The sequence below is a fragment of the Chiloscyllium plagiosum genome, unplaced genomic scaffold, assembly GCF_037043375.1.
Source record: "Chiloscyllium plagiosum isolate Xiang-an unplaced genomic scaffold, Cpla_swu_hap1 HiC_scaffold_18, whole genome shotgun sequence".
NCBI classification, from domain to species: domain Eukaryota; kingdom Metazoa; phylum Chordata; class Chondrichthyes; order Orectolobiformes; family Hemiscylliidae; genus Chiloscyllium; species Chiloscyllium plagiosum.
The window spans coordinates 65,921,989-65,934,823 of NW_028270156.1; the positions used below are offsets into that span (position 1 = coordinate 65,921,989).

The window sequence follows — 12,835 nt, forward strand, 5'->3', positions numbered from 1 at the left end:
CCTCCTCTCCCTCTCCCTCACTTCCCCAACCTCCTCTCCCTCTCCCTCACTTCCCCAACCTCCTCTCCCTCACTTCCCCAACCTCCTCTCCCTCACTCCCCCAACCTCCTCACCCTCTCCCTCACTTCCCCAACTTCCTTTCCCTCTCCCTCACTTCCCCAACCTCCTTTCCCTCTCCCTCACTTCCCCAATTTCCTCTCCCTCTCCCTCACTCCCCCATCCTTCTCTCTGCCTCCCTCACTTCCCCAACCTTCTCTCCCCCTCCCTGACTTCTCCAACCTCCTCTCCCTTTCCCTCACTTCCCCAACCTCCTCTCCCTCTCCCTCACTTCCCCAACCTCCTCTCCCTTTCCCTCACTTCCCCAACCTCCTTTCCCTCTCCATCACTTCCCTGATTTCCTCTCCCTCTCCCTCACTCCCCCATCCTCCTCTCTCCCTCCCTCACTTCCCCAACCTCTTCTCTCCCTCCCTCACTTCCACAACCTCCTCTCCCCCTCCCTGACTTCTCCAACCTCCTCTCCCTCACTTCCCCAACCTCCTCTCCCTCTCCCTCACTTCCCCGACCTCCTCTCCCTCACTTGTCAAAGTTCCTATCCCCTCTTCCTCACTTCTCCAACCTCCTATCTCCTCTCTCTCTCTCTCTCTCTCTCCCTCAAATACCCAAACTCCTATTCCCCACTCCCTCTCCCTCACTCCCCTACCCCCTCTCCCTCACTTCTCCAACATCCTGTCTCTTCTCCTTCTCCCTCACTGGCCACTGCTGCTGGTTGAAAGGAGAGAGCCGCGGGTCATTTTCGCTGGATAAAGGAGAGCAGAAGACGCGAGGGGAATCGGCGCTAAACCTGATAATTCACTTCAAAAGCATTCGAAGCTGCGCGGTTAACAACAAGAGAAATCCAATTCATTGAGTCTTGACGGTTAAATAAGCAGAAATTACGTTCCTTAGGGAGAGGCCTTTAATGTGTGAATCCCAGACCTGGGAGGATTCTGAAGTTACTATCTTGATCAGTTGAGAGATGTAATCTCCGGCGGCTCGTGGGGTGTTTTTTTTTAACTCCGAGCAGCTAATGTAAGTGAAACACTGAAATGGCCCGCTGCATGGCCTTCATCGGAAATGCCAAATTAAAAGGTTCCACCTCAGTCCTTCTAATAGTCAAAGCAAAAAAAAAAATTGTGGGATTTTAAGGAAGGGGAACAGGGTCTTTGTCCTTGTTATTTGGAAAAGCCAGAACCCAGCCCCACAGCCGAGGGGGATTGAGTGTTGGACACTCAAGCGGGGGAGGGGAGGCGCTGGTTAGAGTAGTACCGTATATTTAAACTTGATGTTAGCCCTTCATTGCTAATCTAGTAGTTTACAACCTTCATCACCTCTTGCCCCGCCCCCAGGAGACGGTCAGATCAGAGCAGCTCGAGTCTTTTATTTTGATTATTTTATCCATCATTGCATAAGACTTTGCAGAGCCCACGGACTCTCACCCCATTCTCCAGGGGGGATGAGCAAGCCAGCTGCTCGGCTCTCACTCCAAACGTCCCCAAACAGATGGCTGCGTTCGGAACCCAACCATCTGTCAAATCCTATGGTTCAGCTGGCGGGGAAGGGGGAATCTTTTGACTGCGGAAGGAGGGGAAAGACGCAGGCGCCAGTGGAGTGGCCTAATCAGCTTTCCCTGCGCTTCTACTCTGGTTGGAGGCAGTTGGCCATTGGCGAGGGTGTGGGGTAGGTTCGGGTTAGCCTTTCTGAAAGAAGCTTGCAGCTAGTCATTTAACAGTTTAAGCAGGTCTTATTGCAACCTGCAATCTTTGCACCTCACAGCGCGACGCACCATGATATTTCATACTTCACGTCCAGCCTGGCCTTTAAAACAATCTTTATTTTTTGAATACTGAGTACATTTAACTTCAGTTGCAAAAAAAAAACATGCGAGTACTAACTACAAGTATGAAATTTAAGAACTGAAACTGCAAAAGTTACCGCTGTCCCGTCTGGATTTTGTAATTTGTGTGTATACGACGACAGGGATGTTAGCACTGCTGCCTCACAGCGCCAGAGACCCGGGTTCAATTCCCGCCTCAGGCGACTGTTGTGTGGAGTTTGCACATTCTCCCCATGTCTGCTTGGGTTTCCTCCGGGTGCTCCGGTTTCCTCCCACAGTCCAAAGATGTGCAGGTCAGGTGAATTGGCCATGCTAAATTGCCCGTAGTGTTAGGTGAAGGGGAATGGGTCTGGGTGGGTTGCTCTTCGGAGGGTCGGTGTGGACTTGTTGGGCCGAAGGGCCTGTTTCTACACTGTAAGTAATCTAATCTCATAATACGTGGAGTTGAGGGTGATCAGATCAGTCATGATGTCATTGAATCTTGGGGCAGACTCTCTGGGTCAAATGGCCTCCTACTGCCCTTATGTTTTATGGTCTTACATATAAAGCTGTCGCTTTGCACAGTAAGTTCCGGCCTGTTGACAATATGGGCTCTGAAATACCCATGGCAATTAAAATTCATTCTAGATTTGTTCTGGCAGGGGTCAAGCGGGAAAGGAACTTACCAGTTGGGGAACTTAACGCCTCATTTGTGCTCTACTCTCGAAAGCTGAGAGAGTTTCTGAATTCTCCTGGGAGCTGAGGCCTTGCCACCTCTGAGCTCAAGGACACCGTTTTGAGAGGCCACTCCACCTTAGTCTCTCAGTGTTTGGACGAAATTGCCCATTTTTGTCAGTTAAGTTATTTTCAGACGCCCCCATGCTGTGAGGAGTGCGTTACTCTTCCCTCCCACTGTTTCGTTGCAACAATCTCATCTCATGTTTCTGTTGGAACCAGGTGCAGAGTTTTAGCAGGTTGCTAGAAGAGGGGCCGGTGAATGGCTACGATGCTATCTATTGGTGGGTACTACCAGGCTGCCTTTGTCTAGAACAAAATGCCCTTTTAATTCGCGCCCATCACCTTACTCTGCGGCTCCAAGTCCTTTTCTCGAGTTTCTCGAAGTCTATTTCTTTTTTCTCAGTGTCACTCTGGAGTTGTCATCTCCCTCTCACCCTACCTCTCAGTCATCCTTCCAGTAGCAATCTGCGTACAGTCTTGAGCCCACGCCCCCTCCCGAACTCCTTCCGCAACCCTCTCTCTTTGAAACCGACACACATTTCTCGCTCACTGCAGCTTTCCCTTATATTCTTGTATTTCCAAGTCCATACCTCACGCTTATATTTTCTGCTGGTCTGATTTCGGAATCAATGTATTCAACAGTTCACCATTCACTTCAATTTTAACCCCCCACCCCACCCCAAATTCACACGCTATGTCCCCAAGGAATTTCTCTCTGTATTTGTCTCTCAAGTTGTCTGAATTTCCAACATTCTGCGAGCCTTGTTTTTGCAAGTTGGTCTGAGTCAAGGAGTAAAACTGAATCGTGTGACCCTTGAAGCAGTAAAATTAATTTTCAATCTCCTTATACGCGAATTAACCATTCCGCATTTACCACAAGAATAAATCCGACCAAGTGATCTTCACTTTCAAACTAACTTCTGTCCACTACATCTCTCTCTCTCTCTTTCTCTCTCTCTCACCCCCCCCCCCCCCCCCCTCTCTATTCTCTTTGGCTTGGGCTACAAGTCGGGAACATTTGCAGCCTATCCTGCCCATCTTGTCAGCAATGCAAAACACCTTGTATTTGTATGCAACAAACGGTTAATAAGAAGCCACTAAACTTAATCCCGAAAAGGAGATTTCTTCAAAAACAAGTATGTTATATTTTCCTCGTGTTACCTTAAGTCGAAAAAAAACGCTGAATTTCTTTGCCCCCAATAGCAATACTGAATTATAATTAAACGTCATTTATCTCAAATGCAGGCTTGCAGAAGACCATTTGAAAGTTTCCACGCCACTAATTTAATGCGAACGCCCGCGGTACTTTAGAATTGCTGTTTACCCACTTTGACAGGTTATTTCATTAAAATATTGACTATATTTAACGAGAGTGAGCGAGGTACAGAGAGGGATAGAAAGACAGTAAAAGATAGACACAACTACAATACTAGTATCTTTGACAACGAATATCACAGCCCGGCGGTTGTCTCAAATTCATTCATTTGTTATCATTCGTCATATTCAGTACTATGTGAGCTGACCCGCCCCAAGGCTGTCCAAATAAAGAGAAATGTTAGGGCTCAGCGGGGATCTGTGGAAGAGCTTAACAGCCAAACAATTATTTCATCAATTTTGTGTCCTGCTTCAAAAACTAACCCCGCCCCCCCACAAATTTACAGAAAACAACTTGCCACACATATATACTTTCATCCAGATGGTCAATATTTTACAGCCAATAGTGTACCTGTTGAATTTATGAACTGGAGCACAGCAAGGTCCCCTACACAGCAATAAAACAACCTGTGTGTTCATTTAACTGTTTGATACCAGTTGGTTAAGACACTGCGGAGAAGCCCCATTAACTACTTGATTTTAGATCCAGCTGAGAGGTAGGAAAGGACTTAGGTTGATGAATTAATTTGAAAGAAAGCGTCTCCCACCTCGCAACATTCTCCTTGTGCCGGTCTAAGAGTGGCATCCTGCATTACATATTCAATCAAGTGGGTCTTGAAGCCACATCCTTCTCACTTAGAGGTCACAGTGCTCTGACTGACCTGAGGTTAACATCTATTCACTTCGGGACTATGTTGTCTGCAGACTTATGGGCATGACTCTATGTTGTGACTCAGACTGAGATATCGCAGCGCGTTTAAGAACCGTTATGTGAATTCAGTACGCGAGGCTAAATTGAATTTTGCCGAGTTCTGGCGTGAACATTTTTGGTAGTTGGGTGTTTCAGGACCATGGACAGCGGTGCCTCTGTCCACGGTGCTGAAACGCTGTACGAGAGAAACATTCAAAACACGGGGACTACGTAAAGAAGCCCGCTGTGTGGTAGGGTGAAAGAAGCGATAGGACGCACAAATAACTTACATTCCTAAATAAATCACACATTAGGCCAGCTCATGAAAGTGGGAAATAAATTACCGGCCCTAAACAACCCAATGTTCGCTGAATTGATAAAGAACTCTGTTTGTGGCGATGCGTGCAAGGAAGGATTCCCCTCTGGAATTGCACAGGGCTCTGCAAGGCTTTACATGTGGGAATATTCATGGTTGAAGTATATGCTGGTTAATCAAGAGTGACAAAGAATATTAGCACAACAATTTCCCTGCACTGTGAGTGTACAGATCTGCAAGAGACCCAATTACGTTTGTAATCTGTCGGCTGTAACCTGGACGGACACGACTGAGAGATGTCAACACCTCTTTGCAATGATATCTGTTCACGGACGGAGATAGCACGCACGCACGCATCCATCAATAAGGTCTAAAGATAATTTCACTCGTGTCGAATATCGAGACGAGGAAAGTTGGTGTATTTAAGTGGACGTTAGGTAAGTGCATGCGGGAGAAACAAAAGGATATTGCTGAAAAGGTTTTTTTTCAACAAAAGTAGGACGAGAGGAAACTCGTTTGCAGATCAGAGCACCAACGAGTTAGGTCGAATAATCTGTCTGTGTGCTATGGAAACCAGGATGACTGTTCCTCTAAAGGGCAATTTGCTCATAGTGTTGGTTGACACTCTTGGGATACAGAGGTCTCGGTCGTTTTGAAATGCAAATTCTCCCTTCCTAGCGCCACCACCCCCACCCCCCGCCATGCCACACGAACACACACGCACACCCCAACAACCCTGTAATGGAGAGCTTCATCAACCTGGCCACATGGACCTGGAGTCAGATTCTATGAACTGGCGGCTCCCGGTTGATTCGACAGGAATTTGAGTTTGGATTCTAATTAACAGTAGGATTAACAAGAGGTAATTTCTGCCGTTAGGATTAGGGCTAAGAGTAGCCTCATGACTCGTGTCTTACTGGTTGCGGCTAGGTGTTACCTTTCAGATGGGTGTCAATAGAATTTACTTTAATCTCTTTAAAGATTTTGCGCTTTGCAGGATGCCTGACTTGATTAGTATATCCGAATAGAGTTTCACAGGACGCAGGTTTGACTCCGAATGAGGAAAACATAGACTTTAGAAGGGCCCAAATGATTTTACACAGCCAATAAAATTTCAGCCTTCAGTTTAAAGACTTTCCAAGCAGCTAATCCAGTCAACGAATTTATTGTATTATCAGACCTTCAGCGTCTCAGCTGGCAGCCGCTATAGTTAGCCGCTGCATTCCAACACACGCTCTTATCTCAGTCTTGGTTCCATAGTCACCTCATGACACATGCATTTGTCTAATGCCCCATTGCAATGACTGTCACCGATGTAGAGCCAGCGGGAAGCTCTGAATGAGGAGACGGAAGGCTGGAGTCTCAAGAAGGCAAGTGCGACTGACCAATGCCAACATTCTTAGCTGCTTTGGCCGAGATCTGCCCCATGGGTAATTTCAGCGCAACACTTTCCCCCTAGGTGACCCGGAGTCATCCACAACATGCATCAAGAGGTAGTGAGGCTGAGAAGTAAGGAAGGGCATCACGAAGTTGGAGGCTTCCTTCTCGAAATCCAATCAATTGCCACCACGAAAACAACGGCTCCCCAATTACACACACACACACACAAACGCGCATGGCTTCATCTTAACTCCGATTATGAGCTTTGCACATTTGTGGGCAGTGGGCATGTCACCTGGATATGTGCTAACTTTCACTCCTCTCCCATCCCCTAACTCTTGCACTTCTGTCTGTGATGTCAGCCAGCATTCCCATTCCCCCACTGAAAGGATTCATATTTGTGAAGGGAGCAGTGAAGAAATGAATGCAATTTAGCAGCTGATTACTGTTGTAACAGTCCCGTAAAATCCATGAACTTGGATGATTTAATGGTCCCGAACGACTCCAGTTTGACAATGCTCAGTGTTAAATAGTCTCGATGCTTTGGATGGGGATTAATGTATATTCTAACTAGGGGATGGGGAGACTCCGTGATGATTGGCTGCATTTGCATTACATCACCTCTATTGGCTTGCCGCTATTTCTCTGGACCGAAGAAAGAGTCAGTGCCTTCACGGAACAGCATCACATCCTACTCAGTCTCCACCGGCTCTCCCAACACGAGTTAATGGGAGCAGGGAACTCTGCTCCCTTCCCCCCGAAAAGGACGGCGACCAAGTAAGGCGGGGGAGGGGTGGCTGGGGCGGGGGTGTCATTTCCTGAAAGCTACTCAGAAAATGTTCCAGAAGAGGTTCGACGGACGCTCAAAAGTATTTGGCCATAACTCCCAGCTAGCAGAGGTAGCACAACGATCCCAGCTCTCGAAATTCCTTGGGCGAATCCTCCCAAGGATTGTAACAGTGCCTCAAGAGTGCTTATGAAAGCAGATATGAAGGCTGCGGGGGACTTCAGGTAGGTGCTGTCTCTACTACCTTGCCCGTGAGGTCATCATCAGTGTCCGCTGGTGATCCGCGCTTCGCTCGGTCAATGTGCAGCTTGGAGTAAAGCACTGTCATGTAAACAGTGAGGATTGTCACTTTCTTGAGGAAGTCTTACATTAAACACGCCTGTGATTGGTAAGCGGCTGCTGTTGTCTTGTTAAGCCCCGGAATCGAACTGAGAACTGAGTGGAAGTTTCCTGCAACTTTGAAACTTACGGAGGGGGAGGAGGGGGGGGGGGGGGGGGGGATGGTTTTTAATCGCTAAGCAAGCGCGCTTGTCTCTTGGGATGCTGTGCCTAAACCCCTCATTCTCCTATCCGATTCACTGGTAAAATATTGGGCCCACACTTCCCAAGTCAAAGCAAATCTTTTACCTAGAGTATTGATGTGCTTGTCTTGGCTGCCTTCTTTATAAGTAACTGCAATGTTTATTTGGTGTGACCTCAGTGATATTTGGTGTTTACCTTAAGGAGAATGAAGCCTGTACATTTTTAATTAGTTAAGTGTCGTTTGAATTATAATAGATGCACCTTCACCCGTTTTCCGTTTGACTCACCTGAATGTCATTTTGACAAGGCTTGCCTTTTATTCTTACTCTGTAAGTTAATTCAAAACTGGTTTGTCGTTTAAACCCCCTGATGGATCCAATCGTAAATTGAGTTTAATATAATCCGAGTTATTTTACACAGTTATATCAGCTTTTCATCCGATCGCCCCTCACAGTGGTGGATCATGTCGGATGCCTATGATTCCCCTTCAAAATCCCCACCAACCAAACCATCAGGAAAATCGCTGCAAACTTTGTCAACTAACAATGCCGTTTTCTGCTTGAAGGATGCTCCCTAGTGAATTTCACTGCCCGGATTTGAAGCAGGGGGATTTAAATGTAACATTCAGAGCCAAGCAAGTGTAATTGTTGGAGGGTCTCGTTTCCTGGAAATGACCACTGTACTGGATCCATTGGATAATGCAAACAAACCACAGGTGAACGGATTAGAAGTGAAGTCAAAGCTAAAATTTTGACTGAACTCCTCACTGTAATAGCCCACAACAGATCAACATCAGCCCAGGTCAGAACCATCGCACAAATTAACTCAATCAGACCCAATCAATGAAGCAAACTGAACATCGCGGATCCAACAATGAGCAATCAGTCCACCCACTACATAAATCCCTGAATGCCAAGTCACCCCAATCCATTATTAAAGCAAGGAATGGATGGTCAAGAGAAAAGCAAACTATGTACTTTCGTGCCAAACTCAATTCTAAGCAATCAAACCATGATGTATGTAAATGACTGAAATGAATCAAACTGAAAACAACCTCAAAACCAAAGTGAATCTAACCTTACCTTAAATGCCTCCAGATCTGACAGTTCCTAATGTAATTCACAGAATTCTAGTTTTTTTAAGGACCAGATCCATATTAAACAACCTGTGATTAGACCATATCAAAGCAAACTAAGTAGGAGCACTCCCAGCTTAAACCTACATAGTTGCAGCACGCTGTTAAGGGCATGTATGTTTTCATTTATTAAACTCACTGATTTTATGAATGATTAAATGCCCATCTAGAACGAATCCTGAACTTGCTATATTCACATCTAATACCAAAAGGGAACGCTCTTATATCTTTTTTCAAATGACATGAAGAAACTATCTTTGCACAGCAATTTGTTGTGATCTGGATTGCACCGCCTGGAAGAGTCATGGAATAGCTTCAATCAAAGTCTTCAAAGGAAAGTATTTACAGGTAGGACAGTGGGATTAATTGGCCAGGTCTACCAAACAGGGGAACAAAGGACCCAATAGTCTCCTTAGGTGATATATCTATGGATCTATGAAAATAAGTTATTCCAATTTGTCTGGAGATTTTCAACCATAATTAAAAGGTGAAGAAATGAGACTTTGCACTTCTAAAGGTTAATGTAATCACCAGTGAAACTGCTCAACAGCAATAAATACTTACCACAATATAAGACATTTACATGGGAAAGGACATGCTATAACTATTTTTGAAGTTTATGCTTTGAGGTAAGGATAGGAATGTAATGCTACATAATATGTATAAGTGCTGTGTTGGATGGCAAAATGGTAGAAGAAGCAGAACAACTATGGCAGCAACCTCCATGTTTCAGTAATTACAATCACAGAGAATATGCTTTTTGTGGATAAATTATGATAAATGTTATGAATATCACATGTATTTCTACATCAAAATGCAGCCTAATAGCTTCCATGAGGAATCCAATGTTCAGAAATATGACTTCTCAATCTATGCCACCTGTCTAAACAGGGATAGGAACAATAACTCAAATTGAAAAAAAAAACGACAACAGCTCTAATCAAGGGTTAACCTGCACCATCAATCAGAAAGTCAACTCCAATCTCAAATCGACCTGCTTGGTCCTAATCTCAAAGTAACCAGAAACCAAACAATGGATAACCACTTCAATTTGGAAACAAACCAGGTCCCATAGTTAATGTTCAACTCCCAACAAAGGTCATTCTCTACAATGAATAAACTCAGCTCATCATCAACCTAAATGGTGAAGGAACCCCGAATCTGGGAATAGCCCCACAAAATCACTTGCATAATTTCTATCCAAAATTAATCGCCTTTAAATATTTTTAATAATCTCCCTAAGTGACAATGCTAGTCCTATTATCAATGAAGGACTTTTTCTCTGCTTAAATATGGAGGCCAATACCCCTTTATTAGCCAATGTCAAGAGCTACAATTTGCCTAGAATTAAAAGCACAATGCCCTTCAGAACATCTGTCCACATAAAACCCTCTCATTTCAAATGAATGTTTCAGTGACTTCTCCTTATAATATACAATTGGCAAAATAGGATAATGCAGCTTTGAACATATGGAATAGGGAACACCCTTTTAAATCCTTCATTTTTCATATGAATTTACAACATGACAACAAGAAAAATGTTTTAGCTGTATTGATCATTAGCAACTAATTGTACTAAAAAATCCTAGTTGAAAACTTATGTTTCACAACTAAATTATATTTATGATAATTTTACTTCCAGACTAAAACTATCCTTGAGATAATGATAATTTACCTTGAGTTTTTATCAATGACCCACCATATGTAAAACAATGCAGTGCTATTTGATGGATTAAGGACAGTTCAGCTGATATTCCAATTATCAGGATTGTCACTTCTTATCATTTAAATGCAAGGTGCCCAACTCCAACATTTATAATAAGTAAAAATGCATTCGCATATTAGAATCCTTATCTAACATAAAACTCACTTCCTAATCATTCTCTTGTGTAAATTCAAATAGTTCTACTCCAATTATTCTTAGTCTATGCAATTCCTGAATAAGCAAAATTGAACTAAATGAGTACTTTAGAATGCATGTGCAATAAATTCCTCATGAAGATAATTGATGAAATAGTGAAATACTCTGCTTTGTTTAAAAATATAATTAGATAAATCTTTTTTACTGCTTCATAGAAGGATTGAGTTAATTCATACATTTCTGTTTGAGATATGTAGTAATTTGAATAGTATTGCTGGATTGGAGTTAAAACACATTGTTTTAAACAATTTTGATTCAGATAATGATTTGGACTGGAGACAAGTAGATTAGATATGACAACTGCACCCTGTTTAAAATGGGGTAACAAATAACTGGGGCAATATTTTGTAGCAATAGCACATTGTGCAATTGGCTATATAAAATGAGTGGTTTATAACCATCATAACAACCCAGACATCTTGGTAGGACTATGAAATAAATATTTATCTACAGCTTAATGCAAATGATTCTCATATTTCTGTCACACTTTCTGAAAGTGTTCAAAGAATATGTCAGTAGAACTTATAATGGAGATGATAGCTTGTGCTCACAACATTAATAACTGGATTGCTGCTGTAATATAATTATAACATCCTAGACAGGTGGGCACCATTTATTTATGGTTTGGGATTGGTACACTTGCAGCTTTCTACTAATCCACATAATATACCAATCCATATTTGAATAAGGCAATAAATTTGATTTCATACCTCCAGCTCCAAGATTTGCAAAAACTTAACCCCTGCTTGTTGTTTTACAAATGATATTTACAGCATAATTAGTGACTCGGAGTGAAATCAGAGAATGCCTGTATTTACTTTCCCACAATAACCAGTAGGTACTAGTGATCCCATAACTGAATCTCATTTAAAGTCTTCCAGTCTTTCCAAGGTCTCTATGTTCCTCTAAGTCCAGTCTCTTGTGCTTCCTGATTTCCACTGCTGCGCCATTGGCAACTACATCATGTTTAAATTCCAGGACGCCCTCTGCCTCCAATTCTTCTCCTAGTTATGCCTTAAACGTTTTGGTTTGGCCAAGTCTTTGGTCACCTAAGATAATGACAGTGCATATCTCAGTGTAAAATATTGTTGGATTCTTCTCCTGTGAAGCACCTTTGATGTTTAATTATGTTAACAATTTTATATATATATATATATATATATATATATATATATACACACACATGTAATTGGTATTAAATCACTGTTTTTCATTTGATGCCAGTGCCACTTGAGGTCTAGAGCAGCAAAATCAAACTCTAAACTAGGCTAGACCATAATAGGTTGGACTGACAATTGTGCTAAGTCCAAGCCTCCAAGGTCCTAACTTTCTCCAGTCTAGATATAATCTTGCATGGAACCCACTGTTAGCAGTCAGGAATCAGCTTAATTCCCATTATGGATGAGAAACATAATAGCAACTTAAAGTTAAAATCTAATCTTGAAGCATATTTTGGAACAGCAGAGGAAATGATTAATGCGTAACAAAAGGAAGAAAGAACATATAATTGGGTTCCATTGGATTTAACTAAACATTGATTTTTTTCCAATAGATGCATTGTGATATGCCTTTCGCTAAGACGAGTAACAGCAATCTTTTGAGTCTCCACTGGAGACTCATTTGACCAGTCACAAAAATACATTTCTTCATTCTAAGCATTGTTGGAATATAATGTTGAAATTCATGGCGGCATTTACTGAGAGAGTAAAAGTACATTTGTCAAAATAAAGTTATCCATCTCATAAACCATCATATTCAGTGTAATAATGTCACATCCTAGTTTTATTACATGCAATGATTGAACGTTCGGATCTATATGTTTGAAAGTACTTTTGAATATTTGTTATTTTGTTTAAGGTCACAAAATTTTGCTCCTCAAATTACTTCATGTGGATGTTAGGTAAGTGATTAAAGGGGAATCTGTTTAATAAAAGAGTCTGACAATAGCTCTTCCAATTCCTCGCACACAGCTTTATCTAACCTTTGATTTTATCCTTACAAATGTTGAGGTTTCACAAGTATGCAGTTATGTTAAAAGTCTAAAATAATATATAATGCTTTTTAGAAAGTGCAACACAGATACAGTTTACAATTCAATTTCTTCAAAAACAGTTGTTCA

The 12,835-nt window shown here is 42.5% G+C and overlaps 1 protein-coding gene across 5 annotated transcripts in view; it reads left to right on the forward strand.

Annotated features, from left to right (window-relative positions):
* Nucleotides 1–7,094: 7,094 nt before the first annotated feature.
* chrm4a (cholinergic receptor, muscarinic 4a) overlaps nucleotides 7,095–12,835 on the forward strand; it is a 92,672-nt gene continuing 86,931 nt past the window's right edge. For 3 of the 5 annotated variants that reach the window (XM_043706202.2, XM_087996755.1, XM_043706204.2), the window contains exon 1: nucleotides 7,097–7,362. The gene's annotated coding sequence lies outside the window, so the exon portion shown is untranslated. Of the gene's footprint in view, nucleotides 7,363–12,573; nucleotides 12,617–12,835 lie in introns of all 5 variants that reach the window. The other 2 variants (XM_087996754.1, XM_043706206.2) reach the window with 2 other exon arrangements.